The sequence below is a fragment of the Protopterus annectens genome, chromosome 5.part1 (genome assembly GCF_019279795.1).
Source record: "Protopterus annectens isolate FY-2018-M chromosome 5.part1, PAN1.0, whole genome shotgun sequence".
NCBI lineage: Eukaryota > Metazoa > Chordata > Ceratodontiformes > Protopteridae > Protopterus > Protopterus annectens.
The window spans coordinates 488952349-488971306 of record NC_056736.1 but is presented as its reverse complement, the minus strand read 5'-3'; the positions used below and the strand labels follow the sequence as shown (position 1 = coordinate 488971306).

The following is an 18958-nucleotide window of genomic DNA, read 5'->3' as shown; positions in this document are numbered from 1 at the left end:
CCTTATTACTCATCATTCTGAATTCAAGCCTTTAGAATGATAGAGCAGCTTTGACTAGACAGAAGAAGGGAGCAATGTAATGCTGATCATTTTGAGCGGGCCACACATGATGCTTTTGTTAACAAAAACAATCTAGGGGAGGTTCATTACTGGATCTAGTTTCCCTGCACTAAGTTATTCATAGTTACTATATGTATGAAGACTTGATTTAACTTGTCTTCATATTTAGGTAGCTCATTATACCTCCTCTGAGATCAGCTTTCTTTCCCACTGGTAAAATACTTTCCTCCCAAATTGGGTGGTGCAGTGCTGCAGTGGTTAACATTGTTGTCTCACAGCAAAAGGTACGATTCTCAGCTGGGGTAACTTTTGTGTGGAGTCTGCATGTCCTCCCTGCATGTTTGTGGGTTTCCTCTGGGTATTCTGGTTTCTTCCCACATTCCAAAGACGTGTCTGAAGTGTTTCTCCTTGGGTCTCTGCTGAAAATAGGCTCTGCCCTAGTTGGACTTTCCTGTTCAACAAATGTTAAATAAATAAAATAAAAAGAAATGTTTAATAGTTAGTATTGCAAAAAAATATATATATTTATTCCACATTGGGAGTATCTGCTTCATAGTCAGCAGCAGCTACAGCAAACTTATGAGTTAAAGCAAAACATTATTTTGTGCACTTAATGGCAAACTTTGTTTAAAGAAAAACATCAGATATCCTCTCCTGGGTTGGTAAAATAATGACCTACAGAACATTTGCAGGTTGATTATGTACCTCTGGATATGAGACATTAACAATTAGAAGTGTTGTGTTCTTTTAATTTCTTTTTTTTTTTTATTATTTTTTTTTCTCAACTAGATGTTATTCTTCCATAAAGATGCATATTTTCATCTGTTTTTTTTGGGGGGGGGGTGTTCATCTGCCCCTGGCAGTTTTTCTGTCATGCTGTACCCTAACATTATTTGTACACAGCAATATGAGCACACACTGTGTCTACTGCCAGAAAGGTGTGTAGCAGCTGCAAGTCCAGTCTGAACTGAATCCAGTTTACCAGCATTACAATGTGATGTGCAACCACAGGACCACTGAGGGGGCATACATTCACTGCTAAATACATTTAAACCAAATCATGTGTATGTATATGTGTGTATATATATATATATATATATATATATATATATATATATATATATATATATATATATAAATATTACATATATATATATATATATATATATATATACATACATACATATATGTGTGTGTGTGTAAACATATATATATATATATATATATATATATATATATATATATATATATATAAATATATATGTATATCATTTGTTTCTAAGTTATCTGTGCTGTATACCATATTCACCATTTCTTCTGCAGTACGACTGGCACACTGTAATACTTCCTAACCGTGAATGCTATGCAGGCTTTACATGCTACGCTATGTATTACGACAGAAGTCATGTTCCTCCTACAGATCAGTATTTCATATTGAAGGGTTAGTTATGCTTTGTGGGAAGCATCAGCTATATAATTTCTACTCAGAATCCAGAAAGGTTTTTTCAAAAGGTTTCTCCTTTGATCCTAGTAATTTCCTTTTACTTACATGCAGACCATTAATTATATGCTAGTTAGACATGTTAGCTTACTGTTACAAGAATTAACAAAGAGAATAAAGGAAGAAGAACAAACTATCCTTCTGAGTATAAACCTTTAGGACCTAGTAATTATTGAAGATTGTTTTTGACAAAATCCTCACCATTATATCTGTAAGCAGTTGTAACAGCTTGGAAATTAGAGGTATACGTTTTATGGTAAACTGTCAATGTTATTTATACTGTGTGTCTCTGTTATTTTTCTAGTTAGAGAAGACACATAAGGTTTAAGTGACTATAGTTTGAGAGAAACTGGGTGCCTTATTTTAAATAAATAATTTAATCAATCATGTAGTATGCAAAATCAGAGAATCACACTTAATTTGCAGATTTTGTCTTCACTTCTTGTTAAGTGTTAAGATAAACTGTTCTGCTGTATTGTCATTCATGAATCAGAAACAACTTTCATTATGTCCACTCATATTCCACATGATCAACTAAACATGGATGTAAAAAGCAGGAACTAAAAAAAGGATGTTTCATTATGCAAAGATAAATGTTGGTATCAGGGTATTCTAAATAGGCAATTCTGTTTACTTTCCCCTATTGTTTGATTGCTCATTAATGTTACTAATGCCTACTTTACAGATATGGTTGCTGTATTTTTGTCTTGGAACTGCATAATATGTTGTCTGTCTCACTCGCTGAAGGACGAAATGACAGTCATACCAAGGTGTCAAGATCAAGTCACTGTCCAGCAATCACACTTCAGCATTACTTGTCGGAATTCCATATGCTTGAAAATGCACAAATGCACAAATGTGCACAAATTTCTTGAATTTAATTAATATGACTTTACCTGAAAGAGTAATAATTGAAATAAAAAATAATAAAATAGCATTGTAAACTGACAAAAACACTAATCTTGATAGTCTATAGTACATAAAGAAAGTTAACAAAAACACACTTTGCAGGAGAGCAGCCTGTGTACTCGTCTTGTTGGTAACCCATACCCTCAAAGTTAAGAATTTTTCACATTTGCCTGACATCACTGCAATTTAGTGAAAGAGCAAAGCAAACACACATGTGCACACACACATACACACACACACACACACACACACACACACACACACACACACACACACACACACACACACACACACACACACACACACACACACACACACACACACACACACACACACACACACACACACACGCACGCGCACACACACACACACACACACACACACACACACACACACACACACACACACACACACACACACACACACACACACACACACACACACACACACACACACACACACACACACACACACACACACACACACACACACACACACACACACATTCATCTCTTTACTGGATACCCTCATTTCCTTTTGCCTTCTTCCTGTTTGTCCCAAGTCTTCTTCACCAGATTGTCTTCTGCTTTCCTGCATATGTGTCTGAAGCACCTTAATCTGTTCTCTTTGATTTTTTCTGCAATTGGAGCTACTTTGGCTTCTGGCGTTATGTCCTCATTTCTTCATCTGTCTCACAGTCTGCATCCTACCGTCCATCTCAGGCACTTCATCTCCGTCATCTATAACATCTTTAACTTCTCTACCTTTACTGCAAAGGTTTCTGTACCATACGGTTGTACTAGACACACCACTACTTTTAAGCTTCTTTGACATTCTTCTGTCATACACTACCCCTGACACTCTGTGCCAGTTGGCTGCAGGCCCTTTCATTCTGGCTTTGACTGCCTCATTCAGACTTCCCTTCTCCTCAAATTCCCGTCCCAGATACTTGAAGCTGTTAACCTGTTTCACTATTTTCCCTTCTATCTCAATTCCCATCTTCTTCTGATTCCCCTATTTGCTGCCAGTACAGCTGCCTTATCTGTGCTCAGTTTCATCCCATGCACCTTCAGTAGTTTTGCATTGCATTCTCCTAATCTTTGTTTACATTTTTGTCTAGAGCCTACCTATAATGCCACATCATCTGCTTACAGCAACTTTGTTGATCTGTCCTCTACGACCTGTTGGCTAATGTAGTCCATTACTAGTACAAACAGCAGTGGGCTCATATCTGAACCCTGATGCACACCCACTCCAACTGAGAACCTCTCGGTAAGACCAAATGCTGTTCACGCTAAAGTCATTGGGTCCTTGTATAACGCTTGCATTAGTATAACCAACGTTTTTGGGACTTTGAACTTCCACAGGACTGCCCAAATCAGTTTTCCTGGGACCTTGTAGTATGCCTTCTCCAGGTCTAGGAATGACCAGTTGGACTCTTTCCTCATTTCTAGCTTCTTCTCAAGTATATGTTTCACTGCAAACATCAGGTGGGTTGTGTTGCACCCTGATCTGAATCCAAACTGCTCATTTCCCACCTTACTTTCTACTAAGCTATATATTCATTTCAATTACCCTCTACAACACTTTCAAGCAGTGTGACAGGAGTTTGATACCTCTGTACTGCCCACAGTTCTGAAAGTCCACCCCTTTGCTCTTGAACACTGGCACTAGTAAACTTATTCTCCTGTCATCTAGGATATGCCTTTCTTTCCATACTGCTATGAATACCTTCAGAAGCCATTTCTTCCCAATTTCACCCAACTTCTTCATCATATCTGTTGTGACATCTTCTGAGCCTGATGCTTTATCTGACTTCATTTGCCTTAGTGCTGTTCTTACTTCTTCTATGGTGGGCTCTTCCTCTTCTCTCACAGTAAGCAATATATGGAGTAGTACAGGTTTTGTGTGTTTTTCTTCATTCAAAAGCTGCTGGAAATACTCCTTCCATCTGCCTTTGATGTCCTGTGGACTGGTGAACAGGTTGTTGCTGGCATCCCTTATGAAAGGTGTCTGACTACCTTCTTTATCTTTCTGTCTTTGCCTTGCAACATGATAAAGTTTTCTTGTGCCATCTACTAAATCACTTTCCAGACGTTCCGGTAGCTCCTCTAATGCCTTGTTTTTTGCTATTGCAACTGCTCTCTCAGTTTCTTTGTTAGCCAACCGTTATTCTTTCCTAGCCTGGTCTGTCTTTTCTATCTCTCACTTTTTTCCTGCACTCTTTCTTTCTTTTGGTGACTTCCTGGACTTCTGCATTCCACCATCAGCTTTCCCAGTGTACCTTTTTCCATACCTGGCTTGACTGCATATCTGTGCTGTAGCCCATAAACATGCTGTTTTGAGGCACTGCCAGTTGTCTTCTAATCCACCTATTTCCTCTTCTGCCTTAGGTGCTACAACCCTGGGTAATGACTTGAGCTGTTCTGTTTTCTCTCCAGTGAGGTCTTCAGCCTGGTCCCTGTTGACATTAGAGCCTTCTCTGACAATTGCTTGGAGCTAATTGTGGCAACCAGTAGTTTATGCTGTGGGCCAACTGTTTCACAGAGGATGACTTTGCAATCACTTATTCTAACCCAGTACTCTTCCCTTACTAGGAGGAAGTCTATCTGAGTTATATGTTGGCTGCTTTTGTATGTGATATTGTAACTGTCTCTCTTTCTGAACCATATTTTGGCTACCATCAAGCCATTTGCCAGGCAGAAGTCTAGAATGGTCTCTCCTTTATTCCTGTTGCCACACCGATGTGGTCCCATGTAGTCCTCATATCCTGTTCTGTCTGTCTTGATATGTGCATTCAGGTCAATCATTATCAGCACCGATTCATATTGTCCTGCTTTATCTAGTAGGTCCTGCAAATGCTGTTTGAATGCACTCTTTTCCTTACTATCACAGCCCTGCTGTGGGCATAGGCTGAGATTATGCATACTGGTCTAAAATTATACTTTAGTCTGATTGTCATGAGACTATCATTAATTCTGATGGCACTCCTCACTGTCTTTTGAACCGTTTCTCTCACCATAATGCCCACACCATTTCTAGCCTGTCCTCTTCCTTAGTTGTAGACTCGGGATTTCAAGACAAGTGGTTTTGCTGCACTGCCCTTCTATTTTGTCTCCTAAATGCGGAGAATATCCAGCCTCCTCCTTACCATCATGTCACTCACTTCCAAGCCTCATCCTGTCAGTGTAGCTACATTGAGTGTAGCATTTCTTAATTCATGTTTGGCAGGTTGATTGGTTTTACTCCCTGCTTTCTGGACACCATCTATACAGTAGTTTATTGACTCAAGGCTACTGGACTTTATGATGGGCACACACTGGCTAAAAGGAGCACATAAACTCTTCCCACCAATAGCATGGGTCCCTGGCATAGGTTGGCATAGGCTGGGTCCTCAACCCACTTATCACTGATAAATACCCATGCCCATTTTGGTGATGTTAGTCAACACAATAAAATCATCTACAACCAAATTTTACACCATCAAGTGGCTAGCTCAACAGTGTGCAATCCGTGTTTTCCTGTCTTTGAGGATACTGTGCACCACAGTAGATGCCCAAAGCAGTTGATCTATTCGACTCTTCCCCCAGTAGGGCACCATCTTGAGTCTGTGCTTCTTCCCTCAGCTCCATTCTTAGGTGAGTTTGAGATGGAAAAACTCAAAATGTCTTTTGAAAGTGGGAGGAACCCCATAGAGACAACGTACAAACTCCATTAAGGCATTGGTCAGAGGTCAGGATCGAACCTTGTAACTTGGGTATGGAAGTTGAAGACCTTAACCATTATGGCATCTTAATTTCAAAAAAGTTTATATCAGTTTGTAATCATTCAATTAACAAGCAGCTGTGGTCAAACATATGTTTCAGTCTACTGTAATTTGTACAAACAGGATGTAGCCTGTCAATATGTACACGTCTAAAAATTTGGGAGTCAGTTATTGTAGAAAGATATATACTGATATATATATATATATATATATATATATATATATATATATATATATATATATATATATATATGTGTGTATATATATATATATATATATATATATATATATATATATATATATATATATGGGTCTAGGACTATTCACTGAAAGCACATTTCACTGAAAGTCAAATGACTATGCACAAATCACTGAAAGCTCAATTCACTGAAAACACAATTCACTGAAACACATTTCACTGAAAGTTATATATGGCCCTTTCTTCACTGTAGTGCAACCCTAGAGTTAGTATATATAGTAAGGGGGTGTAGGGGGCACCCCCCCCCACATGGGGGCATGGGGGGCATAACCCCCCGACATAGTTTGGATATCTATTATCTTCAGAAAAGAGTAATTTATTGGAATTGCAATTATCCATGTATATAGTTTAAAATATTTAAAATAGGTGGGGGGCTACAGCCCCCACAACCCCGAATGTGGGGGGCGGTGCCTCCACACACCCCTTACTATACCTTACTATATATACTAACTCCAGGATCACACTACAGTGGGAAAAAGGACATATATAACTTTCAGAGAAATGTGTTTCAGTGAATTGTGTTTTCAGTGAATTGGTCACAGTCAAATGTGTTTCAGTAAAATGTGCTTTCAGTGAATAGTCCTAGACCCATATATATATATATATATATATATATATATATATATATATATATATATATATATATATATATATATATATATATATATATGGTTTACCTTTGAATATTCATGGCAGCATCTTCAAAACTGTTGCCGCGAATTGCAAACCACGAAATTCCGAAACAGTGAAAATCAAAGTGCCGAATTCCAAAATCTCGCCCCCTTTTTGACTCATGGTAGTGCTTGTTTCAGTGGTGGAGCGATCAGAAATGTCAAAATTCAATATTTATTCGACATTTCAGGAAGCTGGCACTTCGGTTTTCGCGTAAACGGTTCACAGATGTGCATGTGCGACGAATGTGCTTTCACACATTCAAAGGTAAACCATATATATATATATATATATATATATATATATATACACACACATATAATTATATATGGATATATATCTATACATATATATATATATCTATATATATCTATATATATATATATATATATATATATATATATATATATATATATACAATGTAGTAAACACCGTAATTCAAATGGCAAGTGGCATGAATGCAAAGTGCTGTGGTGACACTCTAGCTCAAATTAAAATCTTGCTAAAAACATTTATTTAATTTTTTGGCAAGGCTACTTTTTTAGTACATAAAAGCATGACAGATCTCATGCATCATTTAGAACTGCTGTCATTGTTTTGTTTTAGTTCGCAACATTATTTCTTCCACTCTCCATATGCTCAGTCCCTGTCTCCTCTAGCATTCTGGATATAATTTCTGAGTATGGCTTTATATAAGCCAACTAATGTAAGAATCACTCAATATTTAATCAGTAAACAGTAGCTTAAAATCACTCTTGTAATGCTTTGTAAACTGTTCATGTGCATAACTCATATGTTCTGCTCATATGTACATTTTCAGCCATTATTCCCTTTAAAAAATGGAACTTGCATTCCTTACAGATAACTAATTGTTCAGAAAAATTACTCCACATACCTTGTCTTCCAAAACAAATTCTGATTAACTCTTTTGTTATATATAAGCAATTCACTGATGGCCATAATTTATTATTCATGCAATTTGTATGACCGCCTTCCATATTTTACAGCTGTATCTCACATCCGCTATGATATTTTTAACCATGTTGAAAAAATTTTCACCTGCAGCTTTGAAAAGTTATGCTAGACATGCTCTGTTTTCATTACTAGTGTGTTATTCCTGAGCTTGCTTGCATCAGCTCTGCCAATAATATAAAGAAACTGGGGAAACTAGAGTGAGGGGCTACTGGTGCTTTACTTGATTGTGAGGAATATACCAAAAGCCATAAATAGTGCAAGTGCATGCACACATGACAGCATGGATAGGTGCATCAGTGTACTGCAATATCCAGTTTATTACTGCTGAAAGAGACAGGAGCTCCTTCTGAACAACCACATATAGAGTGTATTAGTCTAAAGCCTGCTGCCCAGAGGTAGAGTGGTTATAATATGTCAGTTATTAAAGGAACTACTGAGGCAGTCTAGATTATGTCCCAGATAGTCTCTTTGCATATACAATAATTGAGAGAGTAATGCAGAAATCAGGCAAGGTTTAATCGTGTTAAGAGTACATATTTACAGAATGATCATTTTTTTCAAAAGACACTAAGGTTCTTTTTAAAATCAGGAAGCTCAGTGTTGGTCCTGACATTAAACAGAACACTGCTAAATGATCTTGGCAGGAGCTGCATAAAGGAATCTCAGTAGCACAGGTTTAGGTTACTTTCTGGAAAGGCAAGATTAACCCACTCTGATAGGGCTTGATTTCATAGCATACAAAAGTAATCTCAGTTCTAGCTCCGCAGGAACTAGAGGGCAATAGTTTTACTTTCTGAAAACAGAATGGTCACAGTGAAAAATGGATGGATGGATGGATTGATGGATGCATAGCTGGATGGATGGAAAAATTGCTAGGGACATGGGCAGTGACTTAAAATTATTTAAACTTTTCACAAACAGATTATTTCATTAATTTGCTAAATTTGAATTGTTTGAATTGGCATAACTTTTGCAGGGGGCTGCCTATGCTGCACTCCCCAATTTGGGAGCCAATCCACACTCTAAATATATTACCTCCAAGATCAAATAAACTCAGAGAAATTCAAAACTGGATATATCGTGGTGCTTCCAGTGAGCATGAATACCAGAATGGAAAATGATATGCCATTACAGAGTCTAATAGGCAATTAAAAAGAATGCCAGCAGGGTTAACTTCAGAATACTGTTTGTAAGACAATAACCCGACATCACCAGCCTCATATAAGTTTAACCTTGTATCTGCTATAACTAGAACTAACATAAAGTAATCAATTATATTAGCACAGGGAAATGATGTGGTTTGTGCTTGGTCAACAGTGCATGTTTATATAACTACAACATGCAAAAGTGCACAACTATAACAAACTGATGTTATCATACTTAGGGTTCAATAAGTGTTTTATGTTAAGTTTCCTAGTCAATGTGAAGGGAGTATTGGTCACACTCACCATTAATAAAGGTATTTTCCACTCAGTACTGCATTTTTCCTGACACCAACACGACCGAGCAGCATCCTGACGTTGACATCTGCAATGCTGCCTGCTGTCTCGAGGGGCCTTGGAAGCCATGGCTGTAATCACCACCTCCCCATGTCCAAGGCTGTTGAAGCTGTGGGTATAGTGCTGCATGTTTCTATTTGTCTACAGTGAATTTGCATTTGAATTGCACTTCAGTCTTGTGTCCCCAACCAAATATACCCCAGAGAAATGTCTTGCTGCCTAGCAGCCTGAGCCCATAATGACAGTGAACCACCCCAGTAGGTCTGAAAAAATGTTTGGGGCACTGAGACTAACTGATTCTCTTATTCTTGGTTAAAACATCACAATCCCACTACTGCCAAATTGACCTCTGATTCCCTCCACAGATTGAATACTGGTAGTTTATTAACTATTCCATGTATGGCAGCTGGCACAGATGTTTAAGGTTACAAGCTGTTAATGAACTGCTTCCTGTGACCCAGCCTTTGATTAATTCAGCTTCCACATGTCTATACATGTGACTCTGAGCAAGTCATTTAACCTCATAGTGCTCCTGGCCTTTGTCTGGAAAGGTCTTTAGATATCAGTGTACCACCATGGTTAATAAATACAAATGAATAAATACATTAATATGGTAGATTTATTCACAATATCTCTTCCTCAGCTCTGCTCAAGAATAATTGACAGTATCTAAAATAATGGGAACAAGGCCCATAATCAGAGACAAATTTGAATATTACTCAAATTCACTTTAAAGCCAAGGACAGCACACTGGCAGTGCATGGTTAGAATGCCTTTCACATTTAGAAAAGTTACTACACAGACAGGGACTAAATATGGAGATGTCTTGATTTACATCAAAAATAAATATACCTCGGGCTGGTCAAACAGGACAAAGCACTTGAGCTGCTCCATGTTCGAATTACCATAGGCAAAATCCAATGACACTTCCTGGCAAGCTATAGTTCTCCCTTTATTATCCAGGAAACACATATAATGTATTTAAATGTATTGGAAATACTCAGCATCCAACCCAACACCGTATTCATGGGTGACTTTAATTGCCCCACTATTAACTGGGAATCCTATATGACAACAAACATACAGGCACATAGATTCCTCGATTTTGTAAGCATAAACTCCCTGGACTAGATTGTCAGTACACTGACCAGGGATGCAGCCATACTGGATCTGGTCTCACTAATATGGTTGACTGCTGCACACTCCCTAGTGTAATGTCTTCAATGGTAAGGTCAGACCATGAAATGGTCTCCTTTGAAGTAAAAATAAAACCTGGAGCCCCACCTAATCCCAGAATATTCAGGAACTACTCTACTCTAAGGCTAACTTCCTGCTATTTAGTGCTATTAAGTGATAACTTGGCAAAATTTCAAGCCCCCATAAACCCTTAGAACACTGCTGCCTATGCAGAACTGTTCACAGAAACCCTATACAAGCATGTTAATAGCCGTAGAGAGGCAGCTGTAACCACCAGGAAGAAGTACAGAACTAACTCAAAAAACAAGCCGCCCTGGTGGAATCACAAAATCGAAACAATGTGTAACAGAAGGAAGAAAATCATGACAAAAATTAGGAAGTGGAGCACCCAGCAAGATAAAAGCACTCTCATCAAACTAAACAAACAACTCAGAGGACAAATAATGTTTACCAAAGCCAACTTTGAGGTAAATTTGGCTTCCCAGATCAAGAATAACCATGAGGCATTCTTTATCTATGTTGGCAACATCAAGGGCAATACACAATTATGTGTAGAGGTCATTGCAAATGCAGCAACCTGTACTGAGCCGGAAAGTATAGCAAACCAAAACAAATTCAGCTACAGCTTTACCATTCCACCCCCCCCCCTCAACCTTCTCTCAGGAAATACCATAATCACTAGGAAGCAGGTCCTTAATGCTCTCTCTAAGGCCAATAACACTGCATCAATGGGCCCAGATAATATCCCAGGATGCCTTCTAAATAGCATGAAACATAACCTGTCAGCACCTCTGGAATTGTAATTTAATTGTAGCCTCCAAATAGGCTTTGTGCCGTATGAATGGATGGCGAACAGCAACAGTCATCCATCTACTCAAAGATGGTCAGACCCTGAAAACTACAGACCAATAAGTCTCACTAGTCTCATATGCAAAGCCATGGAAAGAATTATCATGAAAATGATCAATAATGATATAGTAAACATTTAGACACTGGACCTGACCCAATTTGGTTACGTCAAGAGCAGGTCATGCCTACTCAACCTGGAGCACTTCTTTGAGAAGGTCACCAAAGCAATGGATTAGGGCAAAATGGTTCACACTCCCTACCTTGACCTGCTCAAGGTATATGACACAATACCACACTCGGGCATTGTTGACAAGCTCAAGAGGTTAGGTACAAGCCATTATTTCACCTGGTGGGTAGCCAACTGGCTCACAGACAGGACCCAGGAAGTTAGAATTGGGGAGTCCATCTCTGCAAAGAGGCCAGTCATGAGTGGAGTCCCTTAGAGATCGGTCCTGGGACCACTCCTTTTTGGCATTTACTTTTCTGAATTCAACCTCAGTGTCAATGACTTCTGGTTGACTAAATTTGCAGATGATGACAAATTAGGAGTTGTTGTTAAATCCCACACTGACACAAATGTTCTCCTTGATGGGCAGAAACAGACAGACAAATGGTGTCAGAGCCATGGACTAAAACTAAATCCCAAGGAATGCATAATAGTATCCTTCAGGAAGTCATCCAAGCCTATCATATTGACAACACACCCCTTAGAGTTGACCCAATAGTCAGGGACTTAGGGACCCACATAGACAGTAATCTAGCCTTTGACCATCACATGTCTATACTAGTGAGGAAATAATTCTATGTTGCACAACTTATAAATAAAGCATGGCATCTAGGCCCAAGGAAGTCATTGTTCTACAGTATTCTGCTTTCATCAGACCTGTCATTGAGGACAACCCCCCTTTGGTAGTTACCTAACCAGGGATGTCCAACAATTGGAACCTCCACAGAGGTTCTTCACTAAAAGAATACAGGGCATAATTAATGCATTCTGTGCAGACCACCTCAAGGTCCTATCCCTGTATTCATTCTCCTACTGGCTGTTGAGGGGACATCTATGCCTGGCATACAGGGCATTGCCAGACCCCTCTCTGATGGACCTCCTGCATATCTCAAAACAAACAGCCCCAAAATTACTCATTATAAAGACTTAAACCTTGCCTCTGATATAAATAAGACCTGCTGGAGAGACAGGTATGTATCCCAGAGACTACCACATCTCTGGAGCAGGCTCCCCATTCATGTGAAGCAGTGTTTTTGCCTAACCCAGTTCAAGTGTAACTTGGACAATTGGATGGGGAACAGGAAATTCATCCCACTTATGTCTCTAATGGTCACAGGCAGCCTGTAAAAGTTTCATCTCCCAGGTCTCTTCTTCTTTCTTCTAAATGTTTCATCTCCCAAGACCCTGCTTATACTTATCAAGGGTAGCAGAACTTGTCTGAGATTTGGGATGAATGGCTAGGCTTAAAAAGGATCTTGTGGTTGCTAGCCTAGTAAACATTTATGAACCTATCAAAAGTTAATAGAATAGCAGCATTTGCATTATCATGCATTTTATGAAAAATAAAAAGTATGACACCCTAATGTCTGCCATTATTGACTGATTGTACCCCTCAGTAATTAATAAGAGAATCAAAAACTGAGTGGTAGTCATGCCAACAATATGAGGCTAAATAAGGGGCAGTCTGTAATATCAGAGATACTTGACAGGTGTGCTCTTCCCCACCTGTTTTGCCATGTAGTTTACCTTGTTATGTTTCTCAAGGACCTCGTGTGGATAATGACATTTACCTAAAGCTTTATTTTTATTAGTGGGAACTAAGACCAGGACTTGGTCCCCTACTTGAAATTCTCTGTGGTGGGTCTTCTAGTTGTACATTTCTTGTTGGCATTTCCATATGCTTTCTTAATATAAGTAGTACCATTCACACTATGGTTCTAAAATGGGTTTCTTCTTCCTCTCAGGTTTCCATGACAATGCCCAATAGTCGCATGGACTGTTGCCCATATAAAAACTTGAAGTGGCTAAAGCCAATGGATGCTTGAGATACCATTGTGCCATAAAACATTAGATGTGGTAATAACTGATCCCAATTTTTCCTGTCAGTTTGTATTACTTTCTTCAACATGGACTTTAAGGTTCTGTTGAACTTCTCTACCAGTCTGTCCTTTTGTGGATGGGATACTAATGTCCTAATTTGACTTACTTGTAAGGCCTGGCATAAGTACTTTCTAACGTTGGGCATGAATGAGGTGCCCTGGTCTATTCAAATTCCTTGGGTATTTTCACTCTTGATAATAAGAGAACCATTTCTTTGACTGTAGTCATAGAGTTAGCTTTCTGGAGAGGAATGGCATCTGGAACTGGGCAGTATAGATGGAATTGGGCAGTATAGTTCAGCTTAGTTAAGAGGTACTGGTAGCCAAGAGTACACTAGATGTGTGAAAGCCACAATGTCTGTAACAGTTCTTTAACAGGGGACCTATATTATGGGCAATCATATTAAGCAGGTCTTAAATCCAGGATTAAGCGGGTGGTCTTTTGACACTCAGTAAAACTCAAACAGAAATTGCATATCTCTTGCACTATTCACATCCAATAAAAGTAGGCTTGTATCCATGCCTTTGTTATATCCATGCCTAGGTAGCATCCTAGAATATGGCTTTGGACCATCTTAGTTAGCACAGCCCCAACAGACCAGGAACCAACAATTGGCAGGTGACTTATTCCTTATATTCTGCTGCTTTGTAGAAATATGTCATACTGTATCTCAATATATAAATAGGAAAGAGGGGGTGGTCCATGGGGAGTCTGTTCCCACTAGTTAAGCAATATTCTTATTTGCCTGACTTAAAAGCTGATATTCCCACTATGCTTTTTTTAAAGCTACATTAAATATTTGGAAGTTCCAACAGGTGTTGTCCTTGTACTGGGTATCTCCAGAGGTGGATGCTATAGTGTCATTTCCCACTAAGACAGATACTGGGATTCTGTGACCCATTCTTCCCCAATGAAGTACACCTTCATCCAGTATTCTCTGCTGCACCACATCTCTATCTTCAAGGCTTTTCAGATTAGATTTCATTAAATCTTCACCTTAATTACACTCCTTTGTCATCACAACTTTACTGTCAGTTGTTCCTTCTGTTTCTCCTGTCTCAGCTGCATCTTCTTTTCCCATTCATTTTACTGTGGGAGTACTCTTTTCTTCTCGGTTGACTTTACCCTTCCTGTAGTGCTGTTATCCCTCTGTTTTATGATTTCCCATCCAGTTGTCAAGGTTTTCTTTGAATAGGATCAGGAAAGAGCTCTGTTTTACATGGATAGGGAGACTATTCGATACTGTGGGGATCCTTGGGACATATATCTGTCTCTCCAGCACATTCTGTTTATGTCACAACTGAAGATCGGATCCATGCATCCATTGTTTCTGGTGCTATTTATTTTGTGCATGTGCAACAGATCCATTGGGGCTGGGTCTGAAGAAGCTCTGCAAGGCAGGCAAAGCTCCCCCCTCAGCATCCTGTAGGAGACTGCATACAGATAGAGTCAGAGCCTCTAGATGATCAGTTCAGGAAAGGGTATCTGTGCCCTGAATTCATCTGATGAAAAACCTTTGTGGCATTCCAACTGTTACAAGCGTCTGGTTAGATACATGCAAAAGGAACATTGTATTCAATACTGGGTCTGATGGGGCCAGGCAGAGTGGTACTATAACTTCCTTGGACCTGAATGCCATACTTACCTATAATGTGGATGACTTATAATGATTTCCTTAATATCTTAACTACTTGGTGGTCAAAGGCCAGATCACTATCTACATATGCTCCCAAATTCCTTACTACTGTTTTGACTCCTAGGGGTATTTTATTGATAGAGTAACTGACTTGATTGACAGATTCTGACATTGATTTTGATGCCATGCCACTGGCATCAGCCATTTGTCTGTGCTAAACCCTCTTGCAAGATGTTGGTGTCTTGAAGAGAATACATAATAGCACCCAATATACAGTCATCTGCAAACTGGGTGAACCAAAGGCCTTGAACATTAGCTTTAAATTCCAAGAAGTAATCACCAAACAAAGGCAGGCACATTATGGAGCCCTGAGGTATTCCACTGGTGACTGGTCTCTTGGTGAAGGTTGCCTCACTGATCTTGCCTTCTTGGGCATTGTTTGAGAGCCAGCTGGCAATCCAACAAGTAATATAGAAATTTATACCTAGCTCAAAGAGCTTGTAAACAGTGCCTGAGTGGGGTATTGTATCAAATGCCTTGGCTCAATCAAGATACACAGTGTGCACTGTTTTACCCTTGCCTATTGCATTCAAGACCCTCTCAATCAGGTTAATTAGGCATGACCTTCCTTTAACAAAGTCAAACTGGGATGAGTCCAGTACTTGTAGGTTGACAATATCCTTGTTTATCATTTCCATGATAATTCATTCCATAGCTTTGCATATTAGGCTTGTTAGATTGATAAATCTGTAATTCCATGGGTCAGTTGTTGGGCTGCCCTTGTGGAGGGGAATAACAGTTGTGGTCCTCCATTCACTTAGAATGTAGCTTGTTTCAAGGCTATAGTTGAATCATGTGGTCCTGATAGGTCATGTTTTAGACCGTTCAGGTGACAACTGAGGATTTTATCAGGAACCATGGAGGTGGTTTTCCTGGCTTTAGTGAGTGCTGCCAGCAACTTGTCCCTATTAATAGTTTTGGGTAGTATGGAGGGACTTTTACCTGGAGGAGTTGGGGATTAGTGCAAGGTGAAGTTTGAGCTGAATTTATCAGTCAGTAGATTTGCTATATCACCCTGATCGGTGAAGGTGGTGATCCCGCCAGTTCAACATGCTGCTTTAAGGTGCCGGACATAGCTGAAGAAGGCCTTGTGATTCTTCTTAGCCTGCGAGGCTATCCTGACCTTGTAGTTGCCCTTGTTGGACATAATAAGCCTCTTCATTTCTTGTTTAATTGTACAAGATAGTACTTGTCTTCAACGGTGTCGCTCTTCCTGATTTTGGCCATGAGTTTTCATCTTTTATTATATACCATGTTCAGGTGAGGATTTTACCAGAGGTGTTTGTTTTGATTTTACTTTTGGTAGGTATGGCAGCCTCACTGCAGCCATTCATATGTTTGTATAGGGACTCTGAATAATTCTGTATGCGTAGCTGTGGTCTCAGGTATATAGTCTTCATGAACAAAACATTATATGTATAAACAAGTCTTTTACCTCTGGTTCAGATAGGCAAAACTGGATTTCCATCAAACTGGGAAAATGAACAGAAAGTCACTTATAACTAACTTGATACAAAGAGCGGTCTCAGCAAACTGGCTACATTGTAGTCCAAAGGTTTTAGCAGAATTCCGCAAGTGCAAAAGTCACTCAAACAAGCCCAAATCTCCCCCTTTCCCCCCACTGCTTCTGTAGTATATGTGGCTTGTAATCTTCACAGTTTCATAAGGTCCCCATCTTTTTGGATTTTACCTTATTCTCTTCCATGTTTCCCATAATCCTTCAAAATGTATTTACTGATGCTCTTTGACTATGCAACGTCTGCCATTTTGGTTGTATAAAGTGATCTTATAGGCAGCTGCCCCTCTTTCTCCTATACCTAATTACCTGCATAAAAGATGAGAGCTTAAATGACAGCTACCTACTTATCTATCTATCATACCACATGAAATCCCATCACCCTGAAACTTTTAGAAGAAAATCCTGTGATATTTTTAGAGTCCCATACTCCAAGCAACCATTTGTATTCCCGCTAGTATTAGTTCAGAGGCCCATCCTGGTAATACCATCACACTGTAGTATATATATATATGCGCTTCTATCTGCATCCACATCAAAAACGTAGAGTTTTCAACACTCACCATGATCATCATCCTTCATTTCTCCATTTTTCTACATGCATCAGAGTGTAATGACAACTATTGCCACCTTTCTTGATTGAGTCATACTCTCCTATCCTATTTAGCCATCATACCTGACTGTTGCAGCTCTTCTCATACATAAGCCATCCATCTCATTTCCACTTGCCTTCATCCTGTGAATTTTTAATCTTTACCAGATTGTCTTATGCTTTCCTGCATATGTGATCAGATCGCTGTAATCTGTTCTTGAACTTCTCTGCAATCGTGGCTACTTTGGCTACTGCTTTGATGTCTTCATTTCTTTACCTTTCTCACAGTGCAGAGCCAACAACCCATATCAGGCGCTTCCTTAAGATTCCTCATATCTTCTGCCATCACTGCTGAGGTTTCTGTGCCATACTGATGCACTTATGGCACAGCTGCTTTGTACATCTTATTTTACAGCTTCTTTGTAGTCCTCTGTCACACACTACCCATGACAATCTATGCCATTAGGCTGTTTATAGCTTTGACTTCCTCATTCAGACTCACCCTCTCTTCAGACATCCCGGGCACATTAATCTGTTAACCTCTTTTACTATTTCTCTTCTGTCTTAATTTTCAGCATCTTCTGATTTCATCATTTGCTGCCACTACAACTGTATTGTATGGTCTGCAGTTTCATCCTATGTACCCTCTGTTTTGCATTCTAGTCCCCTATCACTTGTGAAGTTCCAGTTCAGTGTCTGCCTGTAATGCAACATCATCTGCATACAGCAGCTTTGTTGATTGCTGCTCTGTAAAGTATTTGCTAATATAGTCCATCACCAGTATAAAGGCCTCAGACCTGAATCATTATGCACATGCACTCCCAGTGCGATCTTATCTGTGAGTTCAAACACTGTTTGTACTTGTGTCATTGGTTTATAAGTTCATAGATGATTACTAGACTAATGAATCTAGGTGGCCTTTTTAAAGCTAGTCGTGCTTCACAAGGTGACACTCAAACCATGTACCTTGGGTCTGTAAGGTAAACACATTAACCATTATACCAACCCATAACCTAAATAGTTATGTTACTTTTGTATGACCATGGCAAGACTTGAACCTGCAATCTTCTGATCCAAAGTCAAAAGCCTTATCCATTAGGCCACATGGCCAACTTTAACCATAACTCTGGAATCATAATTCTACTAATGTTTGCAGGACTTCAAATGATTGCAGTACTGCTCAAGTCAGCTTTATTGAGACCCCTTGTCTTATGCTTTTCAAAATCTAATAATATCCAGTTGGAGTCTTTCTTCATTTCAAGCTTCTCCTCCACTGTTGGACTAACTGCAAACAGTTGATCAGTTGCGTGCATTCTGTATGGGACAGCACAGCTTCTGCAGGGTTTTGTTCCATCTGCCT

At 39.3% G+C, this 18958-nt stretch overlaps 1 non-coding gene across 1 annotated transcript; it reads right to left on the bottom strand.

The window, feature by feature from the left end:
- Positions 1-18635: 18635 nt before the first annotated feature.
- On the bottom strand, positions 18636-18708 carry TRNAQ-UUG. Its single transcript has one exon. It is a non-coding gene; the product is annotated as a tRNA-Gln (tRNA).
- Between the last annotated feature and the right edge of the window lie 250 nt (positions 18709-18958).